The sequence below is a fragment of the Pinus tabuliformis genome, chromosome 3_2 (genome assembly GCF_031772625.1).
Source record: "Pinus tabuliformis cultivar Carrire ecotype Pingquan chromosome 3_2, CPIR1, whole genome shotgun sequence".
NCBI classification, from domain to species: Eukaryota; Viridiplantae; Streptophyta; class Pinopsida; order Pinales; family Pinaceae; genus Pinus; species Pinus tabuliformis.
In genome coordinates, this window is record NC_142302.1 from 18,102,479 (window position 1) to 18,110,709 (window position 8,231).

Consider the following 8,231-nt stretch of genomic DNA (forward strand, 5'->3'; position numbering starts at 1 on the left):
ACAATTTGATGGCATAGGACCCTACACTGCACAACACCATGTCAATAAGATGACAAACTACTTTGAATTACATGAAATTGATATAGGTGATGTTCAAATGAGACTATTTTCTCAGACTTTAGCTGGTGATGTTAGAAAATGGTTTAGAGGGTTACCTCCTAATAGTATTGACAATTTAGATGTGTTTTATCAACAATTTTTAAATAGATGGGAGAAGAAAAAGAATCCCTTACAGATCCTTTCAGAATATGAAAATATTAGAAGGGGACCTAATGAAACTGTACAGGATTATTGCACCAGATTTAATAATATATAAAATGAAATTCTAGTTAACCTTAGATCCCCACCTAATTTAGCATTACTAAGTTTTCCTGATGGTTTTGACATGGACATGGCATACCATCTCAGGGAATGAAAACCCCCAACCTTAGAGGAAATGCAAAGTGTAGTAGTTAGTGTAGAAGCTAATTTGTTAGCTAAAAGAGCTAGAGTTAGGAATGAAAGAAGAGGATCTTCAAAGGATGAAGCTTCACCATCTGACCTCAAAATAGATAGTTTAGCCAAAAGTATGGAGAAACTAGTGGATAGATTAGAAAATATGGAGAGGAAACCTCAATGGGATAACCAACAAGCACCTCCAGTTAGAAACCAAAATTTTATGGAAAAAAACAAAAACACTAGAAAAAATAGACCTGATTAGAATATTAGGCCTCCTTTCAAGAAAATTATGCAGAAATATCTCAGCCTGATGATCCAGAACAAGATACACATATCAATCTGATGGGATTAGATGATGAGGATACTATTTTTCTAACCCTAGATGAGCAGGAACTGCATATGCTGTAACAATTGCAAATCTAGTCTGGAGAGTCACTTGATTATAAACAAGGATATGATTCTGCCATTTTTGAAGTGCATAAATAGTATAACCTAAGGAGTAAAAAGAACTATGATATCCCTGATCAAACCAAGAAAATAGTGTCAAATCAACCTAAGAAAATCAAAGAAGCCCCGGTTTCTAAAATTCTCCAGATTCTCCCCAGACAAAACCAGACTCCTTCTAGCCCCACCATTGTAGATATAACCCCTAATCAACCTTCTGATGATCAGCCCTCCACTTCAATTCCCCCTAAAAAACCAATGGACACACCTCAAAACACCAAACTTGAAAACCAACAAAAATAGGTCCCTAATAGGGGAAAAGAAGACCATCCCACCCAAATCCCTGCTGTGAAAATTGCAAACCCTCAAATAGAAAAAGGCCCTTTGCAATTCAATTTGGGAGCAGAGGTTGCTAAGCTAAAGATTTCAATCCCTTTAACAGAGTTAATCAAGAAAGGAACCTACAAGACACAGATAAACCAAACTTTAAACATTGTTGAAAATGAGGATTCAGTCAACCTGTTTAATGACCAACCAGAACTTATATTTGGTCCTGATGTTAATGGAAAACCACTAGAAGGAGGAATACCACCCTTCTACATTAGCCTTAGCATCCATGACAAAATTATTCATAATGCAATGTTGGATTTTTGGGCCTCCCACAACTTAATGCCCAAATCAGTAACGGAGAAATTGAATCTATACATTACAAGACCTTACAAGGACTTATTCTCTTTTGACTCAAGTCAAGTAAAGTGTCTAGGATTGATTAAAGACTTGTGTGTTACCTTAGTTCAACATCCTGCCAGGAGCATCCTGATGGATATGGTGGTTGCTGACATCCCATTGAAGTATGGCATGTTGTTATCTAGATCATGGGGAGCCAAACTTCAGGGATCTTTACAACTTGATATGTCATATGCAACAATCTTTATTTTTGGAAAACCCAAGAAGTTGTACTGAGAAACTTTAATGAAATATATGGTAAATAGCTAGTGTTATCACTGAAAATTTTGTTGCCTGGTTGCTCAGACTAGCTTAAGGACAAAGTGTTTTCGCAGCGCAACATGTTTCGGTGGTTTCGTAGCGCATAATTCATATTTTGCACTGGCTGCGCTACGAAATTGGGGATTTGTTCGAATACACAGCCTCTCGCAATCCATATTATCTAGAAACCTTTTGAGGTCCTCTGGATTTGTTAAGCAGCTCATAGTTCTCCTCAAAAATGGATTTTCTGCAATTCAAGAGTTGGTAGCCTCGGCCATCTGTAATCTATCACAGACAGATGAAATAAAGAGAGCATTAGGGGAGGCAGGGTACGTTGGTCTGCTTGCACAGATGTTGGATGGCAAGCCTAGCTTCTCTCAACAGCTTGCTTCAGTGGTTACCGGAAATCATTGCAGTTCAGAGATTTAGATAAGGAGAAGAAGAAGATATGTGTACAGATGACAGCTGGCAAGAAAAATTGATACTTTATGGTTACCGGATCTTTATTTCGCTTTATGTTTCAATCGAAGTTGTAAAGATTCTGCAAGCTCATTTCGCAAAGTTTGACACATGCTTGGGCATCTTGAACAGCTGGTCTCACCGCCACCATCATCAATGTTTAGAATGAACAACGAATACGGAAGCAGCTCTTATTCTTGTATGTCATACCCCATGCAATCCTCAACTAATTCAGAGCTCCGAGCCTCTGCCCTGCCATATACATATCCAGAAAGTGGCTCTGAACAATACAATTCAATGGGTCCAAATGAATATTACTATGATCCTTCTTGTTAATACGTCCCTTACTTACCTGAGCATTCTGTTTCATCTTCTCATGTAAATACTTCTGATTACAGTGGTGATCGGTATCATAATCCTCTGCCATCTCATAGTCAACCGTGGTACTTGGGAATTGAAGCTCCGTCAAGCTCATATTACCCGCCTGTTACTAGTGATCTCAGTCCTTATTGTTATTTATCTCCATATGTGCAAGATCCAGTAGTCAAGGTGAAGTCAGAGGAAGTCTAAGGCATCGATTTGTTTAGTCCTTCATCCCGGGAACATTAGATCAGGTACAAGATTTTGAAAAGGATATAGATCGGATTACCAGTGGCAATAATACTGAAGGAATATACTATCAAACAATTACTGGTTTGAAAGAGGACCTTTCTGGGGTGCGCCTTATTCCTGCCATCTTGGATAATGGGAAATGATCAGCTTGCCAGGGAGATTGAAGATTCTTTTCCAGTTTCAATCTCTGCTGATCAGAGATCCGGAGAAGGATTGGATAGGAATTTAGAAAATATGATAACAGAATCTGAGCAGAGTAGCTCAAGTGCTTCCGAGGATGATGTGGTTTCAGAAACTGGGGACAACAAATCTTCTTTGAGTGAAAACCGACAAGTTGATAGAAGAGCAGCTCGGAAGGAGCATAAGAGGATGGTGAAGGCAGAAAAGAGAGAAGCTCGAAAAAACGAAAATTCCCAAGGCTGTCAAGAAAAGGAAAAAGAAGGTTATCATCATGATGCGTACCATATATCAGAAATGCAAACTTGTGCATGGAGATTTAAGTGAATACAATATTCTTTATCATGTGGGTCATTTATATTGTATTGATGTGTCTCAGTCTGTAGACCTTGATCATCCACGTGCGTTAGACTTTTTGCGTGAGGATTGCCTTCATGTCTCTGATTTCTTTAAGAAAAATGGAGTAGCAGTTATGGCTGTCCGCGAGCTTTTTGATTTTGTTGTTGATCCATCAATTATGGATGAAGATATTGATGATTATCGTGAAAAGATGCAACAGAAAATCCGGACTAGGGGTATGCAGTCCTCTGCAGAGGATGAAATTGCTGAAGCTGTTCAACTCAGATCTGAACTATCGGTTGGGATTTGCATATAATATAGCAGTAAAGTCTTCACGGGATTATATGAAAGTCAAGAAGGGAATTATGAAACCAGAGATGATAATTCCAGAATCTGCCCATTCTGCATATGATAAAGCGGCCCAATACCTTAAAATCAAGCTATGGCGTGTACCGGTAAATGAAGATTTCCAAGCAGATGTAAAAGCAATCCAGCGTTATTTGAACAAGAATACGGTTATGATTGTTGGCTCAGCACCGGATTTTCCTCATGGTATCATTGATCCCATCGAAGAACTTGGAGAATTGGTCTTGCGCTGGGTTATTTGCTTTCACGTTGATCTCTACCTTGGAGGTTTTGTGCTTCTTTTTGCTCGCAAATTGGGGTATCCAATTCCACCTTTTGATTTCACTGTTCAAGGAGTAACTTCAATATCAGTGGATACTCACAAGTATGGCCTAGGGCCAAAGGGCACAAGTGTTGTGCTTTATCGCAATCATGAAATCAGAAAACAACAATTTGTGGCTGTAACGGAGTGGTCAGGAGGTCTTTATGTTTCACCAACTATTGCTGGAAGCAGTCCTGGTGGTCTTATTGTTGGTGCCTGGGCAGCTATGATGGTGTTGAAGCAGAAGATCATAAACCTTCTGAGGCAGTTATCTCTTGTTCAGGGATAAAAACTCAAGACAATGAACTTTGTTTTAGCCTCTTATGTCAGGCAGCTATTGAAGCTCCAAAGATTATTAAGCTCTCAAGCAGTGAACACTTTAGTGGACCTCATGGGGAGGGTTTTATTTTCATTGTCAATAATTGGCATACATCTCATCTTCCTTGTTACTTGAAGACAGTCAAATTTATTGATGAAGACTGGGTTTTTGAAATTGTTTAAAACAGTTTCGCAGTTTCGTAGCGCGCTACGAAACTGCGAAACTGCTGTAGGTGTTGTTTTGAAACGCATATAACAGTTTGATGGCAGAATCAAAAGTTTGCAAAGGAAACACCTCAGTGACATGAAGGGGATCAAAGGAAGCTGCTACAGCCATTCAACATACGCCATGTGTACCTTTAACAAAAGGTGAAAGATTTTAACCTAAGTTTGGAATTTTTGGTCATAAAGTCACTTTAATCTTGGTGATTAGGGTTTGGAGGGAGCTGCATATGAAAAGTTTCGGTTGGCACACATGTTCATCAAAGAAGCTTCCAGCATGTCAGTAAACATATCAATAACATGGTAATATCCTATATTCTTGGGTTATTAAAGGCTTAAGGTAACTACTGCTGCATACTCGGTGACGGGGGACCAGAACCGAGAATTTAGGGTTATTCTCAGCCAACACAGAACAGATCAAAGCCTTCGGTGTTCAAAGCCAGCATGGGACATTAATTGCCCATCTCATGCCATCTCAGCAGAACGAAGAGAAAGCCAGGTGTCAAAGCTGCAAGAAGGAATCAATTTATGAAGAAGATAGAGTTAGAGTTATGGTTGGTTGAGGACTCTTAAACAATACAGTTAGTGATACTCTTCTCATGCTATCACAGCCACCGCCAGAAGGAACGCAGATGTCAAAGAACGAAGTCCATTGTAATTAAAGCCATCAAAGCTATCACTGTAGTAATCCACTTGGCAGAGAACGAATTTTGATTGTAATAAATGCTATGTCTAGCATGATGTAGAATTAGGAGCTTATTTGCTTTAGGATTCCAACGCTGTCAATTAGTGGTCAGCTGTAATTATTAGTCAGTTAAAAGTTAGTAGGTGTCATCATAGGTAATTATTGAGCTCCCCTCACGCGGGAGGAGGGAGCTCGAATCAGGTAGAGTAAGCATTCTATATAGAGCTGAAAGATGAAGGTACAAAGGGTTGGATATTTTATGAAAACAGAGTGCTATTTTGGCTTTTGTAAAGAACAGTTTGCAGTAATATAAGATATATGCCTTTCTTCTCAGGATTCATACAGCATTTCCATGTTCAAGATGTATTGTTTTACTTTGTCCTTCATGTCTTTTTTCAGTTGCTTAGAGGAGTAATCACTCAGAATTCACATATGTGCTCTGACTTCCTGTACTCTTCTATGAACTGTGGTTTTATAAGAGTTATATTTTGAACATTTAAATGTCACATGCCCTGACTTCTATGTAGAGGAAATATCATTGTTTGCTGTAGCATGTTTGACTCCATAAGCCCAATGGATGTATTTGTATATTTGTCCAGCCAACAAGTTCATTAAATCTATTGTACAAGAGTTAGCCCTCTTATCAACATTCAAAATCAATAACGTTTTCTTGAGAGAGCCCTCTCAGGCTAGGGAGGCTAATCCTTAGTCAAAAGCTTGGTCTGAAATAGTTACACAGAGTCTACCTGATCAGCAGCCCTTCAGTGCTTGATTTTGTGATAACAGCTAGGATCAGCCTCAAAACTTTCCTATCTATTTCCGGGAAAACTAGTGTCTTTTCGATCTGATAGTCCCACTAAGATGGGTAGCTATCTTAGAAACAAAAAATCAAAGCAATTTGCGATTTCCTTTATGTATGATAGATAAGAGAGAAGCAAAGGAGACCAATCTGGATATTCCGCTTGGCTCCTTGCTTGATTTCTCTCTCCCTTGATAGAGTTTGCAACTCCTCTCCTACTTGTCCTGCTTTATAGAATACCTATAGAATCAAAGTAACAAAACACCATCAAAGCATCTCGATCTATAATATCATAAACAATGTAGAATCAGAAATACATTCACCATACAATTGCATTCACAAATGACAAGATTCACAAATACATGATTATATGGAGGAAAACTCAAAGAACTTTATTAATAGTAGAAGAGAGGATTACAACCTATCTGTCTGATCCAACATCATCATCCCTGCATCAAAGCCCTCTTCACGTCATGAAAAGCAAGATCACCCAATAATACAATGTTTCTTCTCAAAGATAAACCAACAACACTTCCTTACAAATTAAAAACTTCCAGCCCCCTGATCTCTCAAATGAGGGATCCATTTATAGATGTCTTGCAAGGGTGTGAGTTAGCTCCGGGTTTTTGATTAGTGTCATTCCACTGATAGTTCTTGGTTCCACTTGGATATTTCATTGATCTCTTACTCATCCCCGGGCGAATTCAGAGAGGCAAGTGTCATATGAGAAGTTTCTAGAAGATTCCATGATCATCCACTTAGAAAACTGTCTCGGACATTTGTCCATCCTCACTCATCACACCCTACAGAAGGCCTTTTCAGTATGCATCACACCCCCCATGTGTAGATGGTGAGATGAATCACACCCTGACCATGGGGCAGTTGATATGGTCCAGTTTTGGCTAGTTCTAAGTGGTTTTTCAGGTGGAACTTCTGGGAAATGATGTAATCAGTTGACCATGATCCTTTAGGGTATGAAACATCACTTTTAGGGGTTAAAGAGCCCTTGGTTTATTGACATATGTGACTAGGGTTGAAGTGCCCAAATATGTCTATAATAGTTGCCCCTAAAGCATGAGGTCGTAAATATTTTGATGTCAGGTGAAATGCTTTATCATGAGGATCGGAGGTATTTGAACTGGAAGGTGACCTGTATAAGATACAATACAATACATCATCATCATATTATTTTCATGATCTAGCTGAGGTGGGCATTCCCATGCTCAGATTCATAAATTCATTTTCATGTACATAGGACAGATAATCGTTTGTTGTTGCAAACCGGTGATTCTTTATATGTAGAGCCATCATCTCTTAGCTTGGATGATTATCTGTGCAACTTCTATGTACAATTGATGTCTTTATTTTCCTGAATATATCACAGCCTGGATGGATGAAACTAGATCCGGGGTCTTCAAACTCGTTCAATCTTCGCCTGATGTACAAGTCGATCCATGTGAAAAAATGTTTAGAAGTCGAACATGGAAAGACATTGCCTGATTACCAACCAATAATGTAAGATGTTAATAGGCGCGAGAGGAGTCACCGATAATGATAATGACCCTCAAGGTACTACAGTACAATTCACGTGGTCTGAATATATGATCTGTTGTCAAACACCACGCAAACTCTTTTGGTCAAAGGCCATTGATGTAAACCTATCGCCGGAAGTGAGAAACTTGCCATTGAGGCATGCAAGCTTCAAAGTACTGAAAGGGTTGTTTCTAAGTCAACTTCTTGGATAATGAGCTGCTGTTGACAAGAAGTGACCCATCGTAGGAGGGCCTTGATGTATCCCACATCTACGACATGTAACGAAGAAAATGATTTTTCTAGAGGTGAAAACAATTTGATGATACAAGGTTCAGGAATGGCGGTCATGAAAAATGAAGGGTGAAGGTATTGCAGTGGATGAGGCATTATTTGAATGAATTCTCTTGAACATGTCGGTGACATTGAGATGGATTGGTAGCATTAACCCCAAAAGATGGATGGTATGGAGGACCAATGGTGATATGATGGTGAATGGAATAACCCAACCCGACTCAATCATGGTGATGGAGTGAAAGTGTCATGTTCAAGAG

At 39.1% G+C, this 8,231-nt stretch overlaps 1 pseudogene; it reads left to right on the forward strand.

The window, feature by feature from the left end:
* Positions 1-3,800: 3,800 nt before the first annotated feature.
* On the forward strand, positions 3,801-4,412 carry LOC149179581 (sphingosine-1-phosphate lyase pseudogene; annotated as a pseudogene).
* The last annotated feature ends 3,819 nt before the right edge of the window (positions 4,413-8,231 follow it).